We start from the raw sequence: 21,084 nt of genomic DNA, 5'->3' as shown, positions 1-21,084 counted from the left end.
TAGCAATTAGGATGCTTTGAGACCCAAGTCAAGATATTTGACAGTCAAACTACTGCTCAACACAATAGGAGCTACAGGGGTAGAAAGGCCAGGCCGCCCCCCACTCAACACACCATAAACAACAACTGGCCTGACCAAACATACACCTAATACTACAACTTCGACACCGGAGGGATTTCCAAAACTTTCCAACTCCCTCATAGGTATATTTCCTGTCACTGGTCAGAGTGTCGTGGTGTATCAATTTTATAAAACCATTGTCATTAAACCATCATAGAGCTTATCCCACCCAAAAATAACAAAGAAAAAAGTGTAGGAAAGGAGAGAAAGCACCTCACGGTCGTAACACCAAGGGGGTTGCTGGCTGGTACTCACCAGCATACCCACTTATCATCATAGGTTACTTTCTCTCCATGCAGCAATAGAAAGGTGTGTGTACTATAGTGAAAATCTCAAACCCAATGAAGTAGAAAGAGACAGTGAAACCCAAGTGTAAATGGACTGTCAGTGTATAATGTCTTTACAAGTGCCCATTGGACCCCTGTGAGAATACAAATATATCATTCTCACCGTTAAAAACCGGTAAAGCTTACTGGCTCGACGTGACTTTATTAAGTGCTGTAACCTTTCCCAATTAAAAATGGTTTTAATCAAACCATAGTCAATTTTTTTAAGCCAACATGTTTCGTTGCAAAACAATCATGCAACTTCTTCAGGGCTGTTCCAATTACAAATTTCATGCGAGATTCACATCAAACCTATGATGGTATGACAAGGAGAAAAACAGAGAACGTGACATATGTAAAAGACATCTTAACTTTTTAGGTGACATAATATAGTCAGTAGTTGCTCTAGAAAGTAAAAACAAAACCTTCATTACCAATTGGTTGCGGAGACTCCTCATACCTGCAACCGTCTTTTGGTGAAGCACGCGACAGCCGATCACCTGCCCACGGGGTATGATGTTTTAATGACAGTGGTTTTATAAAATTAATACACCATGACACTCTGACCAGTGACAGGAATACACCTATGAGGGAGTTGGAAAGTATTGGAAACCCCTCCAGTGTCGAAGTTGTAGTATTAGGTGTATTTTTGGTCAGGCCAGTTGTTGTTTATGAGGAGTCAAACTACTGCTACAAAGCTTCTTTGCACTTTGAGCACTAGAACTGTCGACCTCCACACATGTACCTGCCCAGGGGGCCCCACTGCAGAGAAGAGCTGAATGGGGAAGCAACTACCAGCCTACCCCTGTCCCCCCCTGACCATATATGTGCCCCAGGAAAACTGGGAGAAGTGGAAACCCCATAAGCAGCTGGTCCCCAACAGCGCGCAGCTACAAAGAATGAGAGAGAGCACAACCTTACTACCGGCTAACAGCATATACACTGGTCCCACTGCAACTGCACTCTCATCATTGCACATACCGCCACGGCGGCAGGAAGAGGCACTCAGCCCATCTCGGGGATGAACGAGTGAAGCACAACGCAAGGGATCTACCGAGGTCCAACAAGTACACTGCTGCGCACGTCCCACTGGGAAGCTTATTAGCTGAGTATAGAAAGACTCATCGTGGGCAAAACAGGCACACAACAATCCTGTCTCTCCTTTGAGACCAAGAGAGCGGTCAAACCTGGCAGGGACCAGAATGCCCAATCCCAAATCTCGTCAGCACTAGCCGCCTCCCTAGCAGCCATGCAGCGGAGTCTACAATATATCGATGGGAAGGATCGATACGCTAAACCTACGCATGGACTGTATGGCGACCAGACTGGACAAACGGTCAGCCAGAATAACGGAGACGGAGCAGCGATCTCCGTGACAGAGGGTGCACTCCGCAGCACTCAACAGAAATGCTTAAACATGGAAAAGGTCCTGGAGGCGATCCAAGCTAAAAAGAAGACCTCAAAGCTAGATCAAGAAGGAACAACCTACGGATAATGGGAGTTCCAGACACTGCCAACACAGGAAATATGGAACTCTTTGTAGAGGGCCTGCTGAAGGAGGTCTTTAATATTGAGCATTTCTCAGGCATGCTGGTAGTAGAAAGAGCGCACAGATCACTTTTTTCTTTTTGTAAAGTGAAACCCCTTTCTAGGTAGTGTTGTGTTATATGTCTCCTGCTTCGTCGTGTTTGGGCCATCATGTGGGAGTGGTATTTTGGAGGGCGAAGCAAGACAAATACATACGGCCCAAATGTAGATGACCCAGAGTTTTTTGCACTCATCTGGCTCCGGCTTAGGGCATCACAGCCCTCGGCAACTCTATGGGGAGGGAACCTAAACCTTTATTTGGATCCAACATAGAAAGAGCAGTGAAAGGGAAATCAAGGGCGAAGCAAGCAGCAAAGCTGATGCGCACTGAAATGAACGACTATGAGCTTATGGATATGTGGAGACTCAGACACCCGGATGGAAGGGAGGGCACCTACATTTTGACGGTCGATGGCTCCTGGTCCCGCTTTGACTATTGGCTCGGAACAAGGGAGGTAAACATATGGGTGCAGAATATATGCCACTTGCCCAAAACACTCTTAGATCATGCACCAGTGCTATCCTGCTCATTCCAACACAAGTATCTAGACAGTTTCTATGGTGCTTACACCCAACTGAGCTCCTAGACCCAGTCTTCCGAGACATGGTGAGGAGAGCTATAGTGGACTACTTTGCTATAAACACAGACTTGTTAGACAGTGATGAAACCTCTAGGAAGCATTTTAAGCTAATATTCATGGAGTGTGTATGGGAACGAGAGCAAGGATTTTAAAAGACATCTGCACCCTGCTACAGAGGCTGGAAGACAGGTTACAGAAACTTGAGCGAGAATATGAGAGGGACTCCAAAACCACCACTTCAGCAAATATAAGAATACAGATCGCTGAATACAAGGTATTGGCAGAGCAGGAAGCGCGTCATATGTCCCTCAGACATGTGGCATTGGGAGGCTGGTAGGACAGGACGACATCTGGCTAAGTCGCTGAAAGCTCCATGGGTGCAGTCTCATATCATTAAGGTGGATGGGCCCAGCAGCAAGTCCTGCTTAGACACCCCCTCCATTGGGGTGAGATTCTCTGAGTACTATGCCCAGCTATACTGCTCCCGTGAGGGAGTGGCAAAAACCAAAATCTTCAAATACCAAGAGGATATCGCCCTGGCGTGGCTGTCAGATGGCCAGAGAGAGTATCTAACACTGCCTGTCACACAGTAGGAGATTGAAGAAATAATAAGCATGCTTCCCAATAATAAAACCCAGGTCTAGATGGCCTGACGGGTGAATTCTACAAGGAGTTTGTGGACCTCCTGGCCCCTAATTTGCTTAAGGAATACGCAAACACTCCCCCCTTCACTCAGGGAGACCCTGCTGACAACGATTTTAAAGCCAGACAAACCCCCGAACCAATCCTCTTCTGTTGGCTGCTATCCCTAATTACCATAGACACCGAGATATTAGCCACAATACCAGCGACTAGACTACAACCACTACTTACCAATATGGTCCTTCCGGTCCAGTCTGGCTTCAACCCTAATGGCTCCACAGCCCAGAACCTGTGCGCCATATTTGCATTAATCCACCAACTGGACTACTCAGGGTAAACGGGCTCACATTTGAAGCAATTCACATACACAGAGGCACGAGACAAGGATGCCCCCTGTCGCCGATCCTCTTCACCTTAGCACTGGAACCCATCGCATGTGTAATACGCCAGCTTCACGCCACAGTGGTGCTGCGATTTAGACTCTGTCCAATAGCGATCTCGATGTACGCAGATGATATGGTAGTCTATATCAGGGAATCGGAAATATATTTGGACCCACTCATCCAAGAATATATTTGATTTGAGCAACTGTCAGGGCTCAGTATAAACTGGGCAAAATCTTTTGAAGTGCCCCTCACCCAATGCACGCCACCCTATGAATAGGAATTCGCCTCAACGTGGCATAACAACCCAGTCAAGTACCTGGGGATCTGCATCCACAGGGACCCTGAGGTGGTGATACAATACAACTGTGGCAGAACGTTCTCCCAGCTGGAGGAACGGGTCCGTAGATGGGCACATCTGCCACTCTCCCTGGCCGATAGAATAGTCATCACAAAAATGATAATATTGCCAAAATTTCTTTATCAATTTAACACGTCTCATTAAAACAACTCCTCAAATTTCCAAACAACTCGAGCCTCCAAAGCTTCCTTCGCGAAGGTAAGAAATCATTAAAACAGAGGAGATGGGCAAGCAAAAGAGCAAAAGATAATGAAACATGGGCGAAAGTTCTCCATGACGCAAAACTGAAAAATAGCGCAAAATTTTGGCAAACGGTTAATAAATTACAGAGGCCCAACCATCTTGGTATCGACTCTAACATCACAGAAGTGATTTGGAATGAATATCTATGCAATCCCTTCAATGAAGCAAATCAAAAAATAGATACCTTTATTTACCAGAGCAACGCTAGTAATATCAGTCCAAAAACAGAAGCAGCTAGTCAATATTGTCCCGTCAAAGAGAACACTAACATCTCTTGGCCGGCACAGCAGGAGAAAGACTTGCCAAGCCAAAATTGCTTGTCCATTGCACCAAAAGAGCATAATAGCCCCGCGGCACTGGCCATAAATAAACAAATAGCTAAAGGCAGACGGGCGGGGGAGCCTGGCCCCAACGCCATTCCACCAATGCTGTTCAAACAAGACCCGGAATTCTGGAGTAATGCACTGGTACCAGTCTTCAGATTTGCTTTAAGAACTCCTACACTTCCAGAATCATGGAGAGGCTCAATTATCAGCCCAATATATAAACAGGGCGAGAGGTCCACCCCAAATAATTACCGGCTGATAGCCCTTATAGACACTGAGGATAAATATTATGCAGGGATCATCTTAAAAGAAATAGCTAATTGGGCCTCAGAAAACAAAATCATTCCCACAACACAAACAGGATTCTGTCAATTCCAAGGCACAACAACTAACATCATGGCCTTGACCATGCTTATGGATGCTGCGAAGGAGGGCAAATACCCCCTGTACCTCTGCTTCAGAGATTACACAGCAGCGTTCGACCACGTTGATCGCACTAAGCTCTGGCATACGTTGGCCAGCTGGGGGATACCAACTTCTCTTTTAGATCAACTTAGGCATTTGTACACCAACATGTGGATCAGAATAAAACTAGGTGGCGGGACGCACCTCTCAAATAGAACTCCCACAACTAAGGGAATAAAACAAGGGTGCGTCCTAGCCCCACTGCTGTTTAACTTTTTGCTAGCAGACTTACCCGAGGTTAGGAGGCATGACACTGACAAATTTGTTATATGCTGATGATCTAGTCCTGATCAGTCGGACCTCCACTGGTCTTCAACATCTCTTGGGCGCGACCTGCAACTTTTCTGAATGGAACGCCTTAAAAATAAACCTTACAAAAAGCAAAATCATGATGGTAAACTTCCACAAGAAGACAAGTCCGAGCTGGTTTCTTGACGGGAAATGCCTACAGCAAGTAACAAGCTACAAGTATCTGGGGATACTTTTAGACCAAACCAATTCCTTCAAGCTGCAGCTGGAATCCTTGCGAAGGAAGGATGCTATGACCTACCTGGCACTTAAACCTTTGAAGAAGAAGTTGCCGGACCTGTCACTAGACAATTTTAAACAGCATAATAACAACCTCTTGCCGAGCGATATTTCAGCTCCCTAAATACGTTTCTCCGGCCCAAATATGGTTGGAATTTGGCCTACAAAATCAGGTGACAGAGAGAATGGGAGCCTATGCAAAATGTTGGCATAAAATCAGACCTACCGAGATTGGTTCCCTAAATAACCATCTTTGGGTTTAACTAACGCGTACAGGGAAATCATGGATAACAAATATATTTTGTCTTCCATCAAAGCTCTAGGCCTGACAGACCTTTGGAATACCCCAACGGCTCACTCTGTGTTAAAAAAACTAGTCACAAAGTCAACAAGACTTGAATCTACTATAGAGGATAAGGAAGCATTGTCAAAGCGAGCACATGGCTGGGTAGTGCTCAACAATTACGAAGCCTGCAAACCCCAACCCTACCTTAATGCAGGAATAAAGATAACAACTAAAGAAAATGTTTTAAAACTTCGCCTGGGAGTTGGTTCAATTAACCCATTCTTACCATCTTGGGAAAGCAGAGGAGGAGACCAGCTATGCAGGATTTGTGCCCGTGGAGTTGAGAACCTCATCCACATCATTTGTATCTGCGACAAATTAAAAGACATATGGAAAACTTTATTAAAACCATCCTTTAACCAGCATGCCATCAGGTCCTGCAGGCAGGCGGTAATCCATTGATTCAATCCAACCTTAGCACAGTTGAATTGCCGCCTCATAAAATTCCTTGGTCTCACTGAACAGAGATTGAAAAACACATCTTTGATAGCAACGATCTAGCTCCACAATCTGAGCTACAAGGGGATCCCATGGAGAAAAACATCAACTCACAGAATAAAAAACTTTGACAAAGAACTCGAAGGACTGATTGCTTAATAATGCAAACCATATGAGATAGACTTTTTACCTGATTAAAACATTAATAACGTTTTATACAGTTTTACGTAAATTACAATGTGGATTATTTTAAAACTGGTTAATCTTTTTTTATAGAGAATTATTTTGAAACTGATTAACTATTTTGTAATAGTGGTTTTTGATTTTAAAGATCTACTAATGTATGCAACGGTTTTAATTAATCATGCATAATAAAAAAATTACCAGAGCCTGGATCTGTGGTGCCGGGGACGACATACCTGTTCTCTCTGTTTGCTGACGGTTTTCACCGACCCTCTTGTCTTCATCCGTCCTGAACTCATTCCTCCGGCTCGCTTCTGTGAGGTGTGCCTTCCGTGGCTACAACCGAGACGTGAGCAGTCTGTGGTGTTGCGGTGCAGCCGCCGCTTCCTGGTTTCCATGTGACCCCTCCCCGCTGCCTCGGTAAATCACTGGCAGAGCACAGGGGTCCTGTGCTCTATGCTCACTGGCAGCTTGTCTCGAGTTGCAATCCTGCCAGTCCGACAGCACCGCTCTTCTTGCTGATGACGATGAGAGCTGGCGTGGGGGCAATCCTGCATTTCCGGAACCTTTGTGCAATAGCTCCTGTGAGGGAACAAGGAGGTATATTTATCTGCATGTTCTAGTAGGAGGGAACGTTTCTTTTTCTTTTCTTGGACGCATTACTGAACGTTTGTTGATAACCAAGCTCTTTGGGTCGCTGTCCGCCTACTTTCCTTTTCTTGTGCTCTCCTGGAGGAGAGTAGAGACTATTTTTGTTTTGTGTGGGAGACTTCTTGTTTAGTTTGCAGGTGCATACGTCACCTTTTTACTTTCTGTATAGCTACTCAAGTGGTTTCACCATTTGTCAAGCAGCAGTGCGCAGCAAGGTACTTGGAAGTCTCTTTATTCTAGAGTGTGCATGCAAGGGAGGGGACAAGCGCGTAGGTTATCTTTAATGTGTCTTCTTTGTACATGCAGGCTTTCCCGCATGACGCTGAGACTTCTCCCCACGCCTAGGTGATTCGCTTCTTCCAGAGGGGATCCGAATGAGGCTGCAGTTGCAGTAGGCGGCGCTATTCTGTTTTTTCCCTCTACCTGTTTTTAGTAGTGGCATCTGGTTCACGCTCAGCGTGGTAGCACCTGGAGGAATCAGGGGCACATCATCTTTCCATCACCCCTGCTGGACACCTGAGTAGATTAGTGTGCAAACGAAGGTACGACCTGACAGCAAGTATGGATTTTGGGAGTCTCCCAGATGGGAGGCACTCTTTGGTGGTAATAGATGACTATTCCAAATACCCTGAGGTCAAAGTGTTGTCTTCCTTAAGGAGGTAATACCAAAGCTGGAAAAAGTGATGGCTACCCATGGACTCATCAAGGAGCTCAGAAGGGACAATGGTCCTCCCTTCCAGGGGCAAGAGTTTGCATCGTATCTAGGGTCCCTAGTGATTGGTCACAAAAAGATCACGCCAAAGTAGCCACAAGTGAATGGAGAAGCTGAACGCTTCATGAGGACTCTCTACAAAGTTTTAAGAATAGCCGTGGCCAATGGCGATTCTATGGAAAGAGCCATCTACTCTTTCTTCAGAGACTACAGACAAACTCCTCATGTCACCACGGGCTGTGCCCCTGTACATCTTTCTATGGGAAGAGTAGTGAGTGACTCCCTTTCATATCACATCCAATGGGCCCCGGAGCGGGTGAACGAACAAGCTGTGGACAACAAGAGTAAGCGATTAAACGATCAAGTCAGCAAGCATCGTCGAGCGCAACAGTCGCTTCTTAAAGTAGGAGACCTGGTCCTGATCCAAGACAGACATCCGGGCAGCAAATTTACCTTTTAAGACAGATCCCTGGTGCATCACCCACATGCGAGGCACCCAAGTGACAGCACGTAAGGGCCTAGAACTTGTCACGAGTTCCACCCTGAACAGCCCCGATGGAAGCAACTCTGGAAGAGACCGGGAGGAATGGTCGGAAGGAGAAGTTGAATCAGAGGTAGCTGAACAAGTGGACGTCTCTTCACAAGGCCAGGTGTTGAACCAAAGCCCTGCAGTGATAAGAGCGAGCCCTGGTGAGGATGTCGATGACATCCAGGAAAACCGGACCCAGTATAGACTGAGAAGAAATCCTGAGCCGTCCAGCCAGCTGCGAGACTACCACTGCTAGATAAGTCTGCCCATAGACAGTAGCCTGACATGCAGGTTGGTGACTGGGCGCTGGTGGCGATAATGAGTACCATGAAACTGTTTGCAACAAGTTGTTTCCATATCGTTGGTTATTGTTTGTTTTGGGGAGAAGTGTTATGTTGCTTCTCGTGACAGTTACGCTGAGGTGAGCGCACTGTCCTGTAATTGCCAGGGGTGTGCATTAGGCTCACCCCAGCGGTGTGCTTAGCAAGTTGTTCAGCCTACGAGTTGTGGGCGGGGCCAAATAAATAGACGTGCGCCCGAGGCAGGAGTTTAGTCTCCGGCTACGCGATCGCGCATCAACCAACAAACGTCTGTGTGGGCCTCATTTATTTACCACGAGTACAGCGGGGTATACGATCGGAATGTGCATGCTAGCGCTGAAGTAGTCTTAGATGCTGGGACGAGCAGAGTGACATAACAGTGTCCAGGCCTATTTTCTGGCCTAGTCCACCCCTGTGTAAGAGGGACAAGAGAGCTTGAAACGAATAGGGCAGGGCCGACTTTTGGAGAAGGAAACCGCAAGGCTCACTTGGCTTTTTCCCAGGTTTCTAGCACTACTCGAATGGTGGTGTGTTTGAGAGTTGGGGTCAACAGTGCAAGTTTATACAGTCCCATACTTTACCTATTATTTGGGCCAGCTTGTTCACAAAGCCATGCATTTTTACGAAGAGAGCATTGTTATCTTCAAAACCTGAAAGTAGAGAAACATACATTATACAAAGAATACTGTGGGTCTAAAGTTCATAGTGACAGATAACACTGATATGACAGAAAGAGTCAAAGCAAACAAATACCGTGAACGTCTAGGGCTTTCCACAAAGTAAAGTTCCCATCACCCACCAAAGGTGGCTTATCATCATCTGGGAACTATGGACAATACCATAGAGGCCAACCACTTAGATGATTGTGGTGGTTACACGGTTGTCCCAGGCGTGGATGCCAAAGGTGGGGTGATGGTTTGCAGTGCAAAAAGTGAAAAAGAGAAGGGTGCTATTAAAAATGGCTAACAAGACACTATAAACTTTATTCTGGTGCTGTCTTGAGGCCACTTTAAAAACAGTGCATAGACAGCTTCACAAATAACTGTCAAGTTGTCGGTCTACATGTTTCGGCTACTGGACATGGGAGTCCAAGCTCTCATCAGGACCATGTTTGACGCTACTGCAAAAAGTGTGAAAAAAGTAACATATAAATAAATAAAGAGGTTTTTAGGTTGGTACCCAATACAACCTGATTGTTCCTGTACGTTCCCGTTAATCTTTTACAGGGAAAAGAGACCTAGTAAAAATAAAGAACAAGAAAACAGAACTCAACTCAATCTTGTACAATATCAGTGTTTATCACAGAACTATGCTGCATAAAATATGCTAGCAACATTAGGACAATACTCAAAGATGTATTACAAGGCGACAGTCATATCGACAATCAGCAGGTGCACTTACCCGGAGAGATTTGGGTACGCACCTCGCCTCGCCTGGCAACCGCTCAGGACTTGAGTCACCGCTCTGAAAATGGAAATATCAAACAACAAAATTACCCCAAAAGGACGTGGGAAGTTCGATCCAAAATGGGGGAGGGGAAAACTTCAAAAGGGAATGTTTGACTAGACAGTGTAGGAACATGGCAGGATCAAGATCTATAAAACAATATACGAGTGTAGAGAAATTCGGGATTGAGAATGAAATGGCTGTAACTTGCTAAGCCACTAGCACTTGATGTAAAATATTTATCCAGTTAGGAAGAATCACTAAGGACCTACTGGTTCATATTGGCGTCCAGTCACAGACGAGAACGCCTGATGTTCTTTGTGACGCAAAAAATAAATAAATAAAGAAGGCTAAGGCTCAGCGCTGCTTAGTACCAATATCCGTGATTTAACTTAAAATCGTCTGATAATCACAACAGTACATGAAACAAAACAACCAAAATGGTAAATGTGCCGTCAAAGGCTCGCGTCATTATGGTGGATAACACAGAAACGTAGAAGACCTGGGAGCGTAGAAGAGACCTACCTGTCCGTCGGTACCCCGCTCTGACAACTGAGCTGGAAGGGGAGGTACCGGACAGACGGGAGGAGTGTCTATATACGTTTATGTGAGCGTACTTCCGTGTGGGTGACTACGGAGCGCTTCGAGGTACAAGATATCACGTGTGATATCGTGTATTTCAGGATAGCTGGGAAATGTAGTACGGGGCGCGGTTCACCGTCTGTGTGATTTTATTGGTAAAAAAACGGGAGGAACTCGCCGCATTATCGGGTCACAAAGGACAGAAAGATTAAGAATCAAGGAATTCTTAAATGGCAGGTACATCAATTCAAACACCGTGACATCGAAAAAGTAAAATGCCTTGATAATCTATGGTGTCTCATATTAAAGGCGCTCAGTCTTGATTGAAGGCGCGCCTTCAAATTTGAATAGAGGGGCTCATAAAGCTGGAATACTGGACTTATAGGGAAGGCAAATGTAGCCTTATTGTATATGGACCAATTACAGGTGTCCAAAGGTTTAGAGGGATGACCACGGAATATCATCATTCAAGCTAAGATGATCACTCTTAAGTTTGAACACCCATTTCTGTTCTTTGATGAACAGAAATTTCTTGATGTCCGTCACATGTATGGGGATGAAAGGTTGTTCTAAGACTACCCATCTCAAATCTTCTGGTTTGTGTCTCAGCGACAAAAAGTGGTTAGTAAGTTTAGTCGCTTGTTTATTCCGCCTAATAGTACTCTTATGTTCATTGACGCGTGTCTTGATCTTCCGAGTGGTCATACCTACATAACGCAAAGAGCAGGGGCAGGTGATGAGGTAGATGACTCTTTCTGTATTACAGTTGGTGTGTCTTTTTAAAATCCAAGGTGTGTCTGTGCCTATGTCGATGGTATTGGTCGACTGGGTCTGTGGACACGCAGAGCAATGGCCACATGGGTAATGGCCTTGTACTGGTGGTAAGTCCCATAAGGTGTTTATAGTGGTGGGAGATTTAGTTCTTGGTCTGGTGTGCACGAGACTATCTCTGAGGTTAGTGCCCCTTATGAAAGAGAAAAGAGGGGGTGGTATAACCTCATTCCCTACATTCAGTATTCGCCAATGTTTCCGCACTGTTTTTTGTACCTGGTTAGACCACGTGCTGAATGTGTTTACAAAGGTCATTCTGGACAGAGGAGGCTTTGGCACAGAGGGTTCTAGAAGGGCTCCCCGATGATTGTTGGAGGCTCTTTTCCAAGCCTGTCTCACCAAACGTTTTGGGTATTGTCTATCTTGCAGTTGGTTAGATAGATCTTTTGCATGTGGATTGAAGGTGATCACGTCGGAGCAGTTTCTGCGAATGCGCAGGAACTGTCCAACGGGTAGATTCTCCCGAAGAGACCTGGGATGATGGCTATGAAAACTCAGAAGGGAGTTCTTTGATAGAGGTTTCTTGTACAGCTCGCTGCCAAGTCTGCCGTGATCAGGACATATCACAATGTCCAGGAAGGGTAGTCGAGTTTTGTCATAGACAACTGTGAAACGTAAGAAATCATTCTTTGCGTTTAGCCAAGCATGAAAATCTAGCAGAGAGGCAACAGGCCCATGCCAGACAACCAGAATGTCGTCAATGTACCTCCTCCAAATTTTTATCTGATCTCTGTATGGATTAGACTGTGTAAGCACATTGTTCTGCTCAAAGAGATGGACGTACAGGTTGGCCAGGCTCGGCGCAAAAATGCTGCCCATGGATGTACCCGAGACTTGTAGAAATATTGTCTCCTCGAACTTGAAAAAGTTCTCCATCATGGCCAGCCTGGCACATTCCATTATGAAATGGACCGGTGTTATGGTGTCTAAATTTCTCGTCTCTAGAAGACTCTCAATGGCTTCTAAGGTTTCCATTTGAGGAATAGAAGTGTACAAAGATTCCACATCAAAACTGACCAGGAGATCTGTCTCCGTATCATAATTGATGTCTGGAAGTATGCGGAGGACATCCTTAGTATCTTGCAGGTAACTGGGCATTTCCTTGACGAGAGGTCTAAGGAAAAAATCGACAAAGGTGGAGAGAGGTTCCAGTAAGGAACCTATACCTGATATAATGGGTCGCCCAGGGGGTGGCCTTTGGCTTTTATGTATTTTTGGTAAAACATAAAAGTATGGCATCACAGGATGTGTGGTTGTTAAAAAGTGTGATTCTTGCTCTGTGATCCAGCCTGCAGCTTTAGCATCATCTACAAGAGTTTGTATCTCTCTCGTGAGTCTGGGAGTCGGATCTTCAGTTAGTGGTTTATATGCTGTAAGATCATTGAGTTGTCTTAAACATTCAGTGCGGTAGGCCTCAGTGTCCAAAATGACGATTGTACCGCCTTTATCGGCTGGTTTTATAGTTATGGTCTCATCTTTCGCTAGAGCCATTAGAGCATGTTTGTCGCTATTAGAAAGATTATGATAGACTTTGTCTTTTCTAGTACTAAAAGAGGTGATATCTTGAATCACCGCTTGTTCAAACACTTTAACTCGATCAGGGATAAGATGGACTGGAGGGTTAAAGGTGGATGGTGTTTTGAGGCCTGTATTCTTATCAGAAGAGTCATCTGGAGAGATTGTTAGTTCTTTATCTTTAAAGAAGAAGTGTAGACGAATTTTTCTGAAAAATTTGGCCATTTCGCATCGTAGTTGAAATAAGTCTCCAACATTGGTTGGGACATAACCCAAACCCTTATTGAGGACCAGTTGTTCATTCGGTATAAGGACCCTAGTGCTCAAGTTTACAACTAACTCGTTGTGTTCGAGCTTGTCCCCGGTTGTGGTTGTCCTTTCCTGCTGCGGGTGTTGTGTGGTTGTTGATCCATCTGCCAATGTACTTGTGGCTGCCCTCTCCTTCTGCCTCTGTTTCATCTGCGGCCTGCTCCTAAAAAAGGCGGTTGACCAAAAAATGGAGGCTGTGCTGCAAAAGGAGGCATTGACTGGGTGAAAGGTGGTTGATACCCCCGTGGTGCAGGGGGCCACCAAGATACTCCTGATTGATAGGGGTTCGGCATACCTTGTCTAAAGTTAGGTCGAGATTGTCCTCTACCCCTCCTAGATGGTTGTGCATTGTTCTGAGTGTCTGAGTCCTTAGAATAGGTGTCTGACCCAGATGAGGAGTAGTTGGAACCATATCTCTTGCCTTTTCTATTGTACTCGGGTGGAACATACTGCTCACTGGTGTAAGGGTAGACGTTTTCTAAAGAGAAGCGCGCTAGATCTTTTTTAAACTTCTCTATTTTAGTCAGTAGGATCGTATCTTTATGTTCTTTATTGGTTTTGTTTGTCTCATCCAAATTCCTTTTGAAGATGGCACTAGATATGGTGGTCTTGATCTGCCCTTCCAATGTTTGTATCTCTATGAGTATGGCGTCAGCCACCCTTTTAGCCGTGTTGATACTTAGGATCAACCAATCGCGTGTGCAACGCCACGCGATAAGTGACCAGTCTTTGAGGAATGCTTTGTCTGATAGAAAAAGTCTGGGGGCATTTGTAACTATTAAGCCCATAGGGGCACTGTTACTTCTCAAGTATTCCGTCATAATCGCACCATGAATGAAGGTGCGAGAATGAGAATTCTTTAGGCTAAGTAGTGACTGCCAGTCATCCTGTGTGTTGTTTGTGACCGAGGATAAGGAGTCTAAAATGCTGGGATTTGTGCTCAATATGGATTGGAGCACATCTTCATTAAAAGATAGACCTGTGAATTCTGCCATGACCTTGAACTGCCGAAGGCGGTGAAAAAAGAAGAAAAAGAAGAAAGAGAAAACTCTCCTCAATATGGAGGGTATTCCCAAAATACGGACCCGCAGCCGTAGCTGCTCTAAGACTCAACACAAAAGAACCTTACAAATGAAGGGAGGGTCCAAGGGATATGTTTAACCCCTTCAGTGCCCGCCCCTTTCCCCGCCCAGTGCCGGCCGTTGCATTAGCGGGCGGGGTCTATGACGAGCTGGACTCGTCATGGGCACAGCGCCACCGCAGCCCATGACGAGTCCAGCTCGTCATGGGCACTGAAGGGGTTAAAGACCAACATCAGTATAAATCCCCAAATCAACAGACATTATACAAAGAATACTGTGGGTCTAAAGTTCATAGTGACAGATAACACTGATATGACAGAAAGAGTCAAAGCAAACAAATACCGTGAACGTCTAGGGCTTTCCACAAAGTAAAGTTCCCATCACCCACCAAAGGTGGCTTATCATCATCTGGGAACTATGGACAATACCATAGAGGCCAACCACTTAGATGATTGTGGTGGTTACACGGTTGTCCCAGGCGTGGATGCCAAAGGTGGGGTGATGGTTTGCAGTGCAAAAAGTGAAAAAGAGAAGGGTGCTATTAAAAATGGCTAACAAGACACTATAAACTTTATTCTGGTGCTGTCTTGAGGCCACTTTAAAAACAGTGCATAGACAGCTTCACAAATAACTGTCAAGTTGTCGGTCTACATGTTTCGGCTACTGGACATGGGAGTCCAAGCTCTCATCAGGACCATGTTTGACGCTACTGCAAAAAGTGTGAAAAAAGTAACATATAAATAAATAAAGAGGTTTTTAGGTTGGTACCCAATACAACCTGATTGTTCCTGTACGTTCCCGTTAATCTTTTACAGGGAAAAGAGACCTAGTAAAAATAAAGAACAAGAAAACAGAACTCAACTCAATCTTGTACAATATCAGTGTTAATCACAGAACTATGCTGCATAAAATATGCTAGCAACATTAGGACAATACTCAAAGATGTATTACAAGGCGACAGTCATATCGACAATCAGCAGGTGCACTTACCCGGAGAGATTTGGGTACGCACCTCGCCTCCCCTGGCAACCGCTCAGGACTTGAGGCACCGCTCTGAAAATGGAAATATCAAACAACAAAATTACCCCAAAAGGACGTGGGAAGTTCGATCCAAAATGGGGGAGGGGAAAACTTCAAAAGGGAGTGTTTGACTAGACAGTGTAGGAACATGGCAGGATCAAGATCTATAAAACAATATATGAGTGTAGAGAAATTCGGGATTGACAATGAAATGGCTGTAACTTGCTAAGCCACTAGCACTTGATGTAAAATATTTATCCAGTTAGGAAGAATCACTAAGGACCTACTGGTTCATATTGGCGTCCAGTCACAGACGAGAACGCCTGATGTACTTTGTGACGCAAAAAATAAATAAATTAAGAAGGCTAAGGCTCAGCGCTGCTTAGTACCAATATCCGTGATTTAACTTAAAATCGTCTGATAATCACAACAGTACATGAAACAAAACAACCAAAATGGTAAATGTGCCGTCAAAGGCTCGCGCCATTATGGTGGATAACACAGAAACGTAGAAGACCTGGGAGCGTAGAAGAGACCTACCTGTCCGTCGGTACCCCGTTCTGACAACTGAGCTGGAAGGGAGGTACCGGACAGACGGGAGGAGTGTCTATATACGTTTATGTGAGCGTACTTCCGTGTGGGTGACTACAGAGCGCTTCGAGGTACAAGATATCACGTGTGATATCGTGTATTTCAGGATAGCTGGGAAATGTAGTACCGGGCGCGGTTCACCGTCTGTGTGATTTTATTGGTAAAAAAACGGGAGGAACTCGCCGCATTATCGGGTCACAAAGGACAGAAAGATTAAGAATCAAGGAATTCTTAAATGGCAGGTACATCAATTCAAACACTGTGACATCGAAAAAGTAAAATGCCTTGATAATCTATGGTGTCTCATATTAAAGGCGCTCAGTCTTGATTGAAGGCGCGCCTTCGAATTTGAATAGACGGACAGGTAGGTCTCTTCTACGCTCCCAGGTCTTCTACGTTTCTGTGTTATCCACCATAATGGCGCGAGCCTTTGACGGCACATTTACCATTTTGGTTGTTTTGTTTCATGTACTGTTGTGATTATCAGACGATTTTAAGTTAAATCACGGATATTGGTACTAAGCAGCGCTGAGCCTTAGCCTTCTTTATTTATTTATTTTTTGTGTCACAAAGTACATCAGGCGTTCTCGTCTGTGACTGGACGCCAATATGAACCAGTAGGTCCTTAGTGATTCTTCCTAACTGGATAAATATTTTACATCAAGTGCTAGTGGCTTAGCAAGTTACAGCCATTTCATTGTCAATCCCGAATTTCTCTACACTCGTATATTGTTTTATAGATCTTGATCCTGCCATGTTCCTACACTGTCTAGTCAAACACTCCCTTTTGAAGTTTTCCCCTCCCCCATTTTGGATCGAACTTCCCACGTCCTTTTGGGGTAATTTTGTTGTTTGATATTTCCATTTTCAGAGCGGTGCCTCAAGTCCTGAGCGGTTGCCAGGCGAGGCGAGGTGCGTACCCAAATCTCTCCGGGTAAGTGCACCTGCTGATTGTCGATATGACTGTCGCCTTGTAATACATCTTTGAGTATTGTCCTAATGTTGCTAGCATATTTTATGCAGCATAGTTCTGTGATTAACACTGATATTGTACAAGATTGAGTTGAGTTCTGTTTTCTTGTTCTTTATTTTTACTAGTTCTCTTTTCCCTGTAAAAGATTAACGGGAACGTACAGGAACAATCAGGTTGTATTGGGTACCAACCTAAAAACCTCTTTATTTATTTATATGTTACTTTTTTCACACTTTTTGCAGTAGCGTCAAACATGGTCCTGATGAGAGCTTGGACTCCCATGTCCAGTAGCCGAAACATGTAGACCGACAACTTGACAGTTATTTGTGAAGCTGTCTATGCACTGTTTTTAAAGTGGCCTCAAGACAGCACCAGAATAAAGTTTATAGTGTCTTGTTAGCCATTTTTAATAGCACCCTTCTCTTTTTCACTTTTTGCACTGCAAACCATCACCCCACCTTTGGCATCCACGCCTGGGACAACCGTGTAACCACCACAATCATCTAAGTGGTTGGCCTCTATGGTATTGTCCATAGTTCCCAGATGATGATAAGCCACCTTTGGTGGGTGATGGGAACTTTACTTTGTGGAAAGCCCTAGACGTTCACGGTATTTGTTTGCTTTGACTCTTTCTGTCATATCAGTGTTATCTGTCACTATGAACTTTAGACCCACAGTATTCTTTGTATAATGTCTGTTGATTTGGGGATTTATACTGATGTTGGTCTTTAAACATATCCCTTGGACCCTCCCTTCATTTGTAAGGTTCTTTTGTGTTGAGTCTTAGAGCAGCTACGGCTGCGGGTCCGTATTTTGGGAATACCCTCCATATTGAGGAGAGTTTTCTCTTTCTTCTTTTTCTTCTTTTTTCACCACCTTCGGCAGTTCAAGGTCATGGCAGAATTCACAGGTCTATCTTTTTTTTTTTTTTTTTTTTAAAACCTTTATTACAGTTTCAGAGACATACAAGTATGGGCCTACAACCAACAGGCCGGCCGCTAATGCACACTATAAGCATAGACACATCTTAACAACCACATCGATGAAGCAATAAGAGAGCCACTAGAGTGCTAATCAACTCAGCCAGCCGCAGTCCATAGACAAGCAAAGAAAGGTTTCATATTTTTAAAGAAAACGAAAAACATCACACACACAAGGCAGAGGAGGTCAATAGTAGTAACATGTGCTCCCCGTATCGAAGGGGTAAACAAACCCAGGGAGAAAGAGAGGGGGGGGGGGGGGCAGGCAGAAGAGACCAAATGCACATGTCGCAGGAGCATAGAGGAATGTGCAGGCACAGGTCTATCTTTTAATGAAGATGTGCTCCAATCCATATTGAGCACAAATCCCAGCATTTTAGACTCCTTATCCTCGGTCACAAACAACACACAGGATGACTGGCAGTCACTACTTAGCCTAAAGAATTCTCATTCTCGCACCTTCATTCATGGTGCGATTATGACGGAATACTTGAGAAGTAACAGTGCCCCTATGGGCTTAATAGTTACAAATGCCCCCAGACTTTTTCTATCAGACAAAGCATTCCTCAAAGACTGGTCACTTATCGCGTGGCGTTGCACACGCGATTGGTTGTTCCTAATTATCAACACGGCTAAAAGGGTGGCTGACGCCATACTCATAGAGATACAAACATTGGAAGGGCAGATCAAGACCACCATATCTAGTGCCATCTTCAAAAGGAATTTGGATGAGACAAACAAAACCAATAAAGAACATAAAGATACGATCCTACTGACTAAAATAGAGAAGTTTAAAAAAGATCTAGTGCGCTTCTCTTTAGAAAAGGTCTACCCTTACACCAGTGAGCAGTATGTTCCACCCGAGTACAATAGAAAAGGCAAGAGATATGGCTCCAACTACTCCTCATCTGGGTCAGACACCTATTCTAATGACTCAGACACTCAGAACAATGCACAACCATCTAGGAGGGGTAGAGGACAATCTCGACCTAACTTTAGACAAGGTATGCCGAACCCCTATCAATCAGGAGTATCTTGGTGGCCCCCTGCACCATGGGGGAATCAACCACCTTTCACCCAGTCAATGCCTCCTTTTGCAGCACAGCCTCCATTTTTTGGTCAACCGCCTTTTTTAGGAGCAGGCCGCGGATGAAACAGAGGCAGAAGGAGAGGGCAGCCACAAGTACATTGGCAGATGGATCAACAACCACCCAACACCCGCAGCAGGAAAGGACAACCACAACCGGGGACAAGCTCGAACACAACGAGTTAGTTGGAAACTTGAGCACTAGGGTCCTTACACCGAATGAACAACTGGTCCTCAATAAGGGTTTGGGTTATGTCCCAACCAATGTTGGAGACTTATTTCAACTACGATGCGAAATGGCCAAATTTTTCAGAAAAATTCGTCTACACTTCTTCTTTAAAGATAAAGAACTAACAATCTCTCCAGATGACTCTTCTGATAAGAATACAGGCCTCAAAACACCATCCACCTTTAACCCTCCAGTCCATCTTATCCCTGATCGAGTTAAAGTGTTTGAACAAGCGGTGATTCAAGATATCACCTCTTTTAGTACTAGAAAAGACAAAGTCTATCATAATCTTTCTAATAGCGACAAACATGCTCTAATGGCTCTAGCGAAAGATGAGACCATAACTATAAAACCAGCCGATAAAGGCGGTGCAATCGTCATTTTGGACACTGAGGCCTACCGCACTGAATGTTTAAGACAACTCAATGATCTTACAGCATATAAACCACTAACTGAAGATCCGACTCCCAGACTCACGAGAGAGATACAAACTCTTGTAGATGATACTAAAGCTGCAGGCTGGATCACAGAGCAAGAATCACACTTTTTAACAACCACACATCCTGTGATGCCATACTTTTATGTTTTACCAAAAATACATAAAAGCCAAAGGCCACCCCCTGGGCGACCCATTATATCAGGTATAGGTTCCTTACTGGAACCTCTCTCCACCTTTGTCGATTTTTTCCTTAGACCTCTCGTCAAGGAAATGCCCAGTTACCTGCAAGATACTAAGGATGTCCTCCGCATACTTCCAGACATCAATTATGATACGGAGACAGATCTCCTGGTCAGTTTTGATGTGGAATCTTTGTACACTTCTATTCCTCAAATGGAAACCTTAGAAGCCATTGAGAGTCTTCTAGAGACGAGAAATTTAGACACCATAACACCGGTCCATTTCATAATGGAATGTGCCAGGCTGGCCATGATGGAGAACTTTTTCAAGTTCGAGGAGACAATATTTCTACAAGTCTCGGGTACATCCATGGGCAGCATTTTTGCGCCGAGCCTGGCCAACCTGTACGTCCATCTCTTTGAGCAGAACAATGTGCTTACACAGTCTAATCCATACAGAGATCAGATAAAAATTTGGAGGAGGTACATTGACGACATTCTGGTTGTCTGGCATGGGCCTGTTGCCTCTCTGCTAGATATTCATGCTTGGCTAAACGCAAAGAATGATTTCTTACGTTTCACAGTTGTCTATGACAAAACTCGACTACCCTTCCTGGACATTGTGATATGTCCTGATCACGGCAGACTTGGCAGCGAGCTGTACAAGAAACCTCTATCAAAGAACTCCCTTCTGAGTTTTCATAGCCATCATCCCAGGTCTCTTCGGGAGAATCTACCCGTTGGACAGTTCCTGCGCATTCGCAGAAACTGCTCCGACGTGATCACCTTCAATCAACATGCAAAAGATCTATCTAACCAACTGCAAGATAGACAATACCCAAAACGTTTGGTGAGACAGGCTTGGAAAAGAGCCTCCAACAATCATCGGGGAGCCCTTCTAGAACCCTCTGTGCCAAAGCCTCCTCTGTCCAGAATGACCTTTGTAAACACATTCAGCACGTGGTCTAACCAGGTACAAAAAACAGTGCGGAAACATTGGCGAATACTGAATGTAGGGAATGAGGTTATACCACCCCCTCTTTTCTCTTTCATAAGGGGCACTAACCTCAGAGATAGTCT

General features: G+C 44.7%; 1 long non-coding RNA gene across 1 annotated transcript in view; it reads right to left on the bottom strand.

Moving 5' to 3' along the window:
- Positions 1 to 6,134: 6,134 nt before the first annotated feature.
- LOC146854945 (uncharacterized) overlaps positions 6,135 to 21,084 on the bottom strand; it is a 32,164-nt gene continuing 17,214 nt past the window's right edge. The window contains exons 2-3 of the long non-coding RNA XR_014980769.1: positions 6,766 to 7,111; positions 6,135 to 6,216 (exon numbers count right to left, since the gene is read on the bottom strand). This is a non-coding gene — a long non-coding RNA (uncharacterized LOC146854945). The remainder of the gene's footprint in view (positions 6,217 to 6,765; positions 7,112 to 21,084) is intronic.

The sequence above is a fragment of the Triturus cristatus genome, chromosome 4_1, assembly GCF_964204655.1.
Source record: "Triturus cristatus chromosome 4_1, aTriCri1.1, whole genome shotgun sequence".
Taxonomy (NCBI): domain Eukaryota; kingdom Metazoa; phylum Chordata; class Amphibia; order Caudata; family Salamandridae; genus Triturus; species Triturus cristatus.
This window is presented reverse-complemented; position numbering and strand designations above follow the sequence as displayed.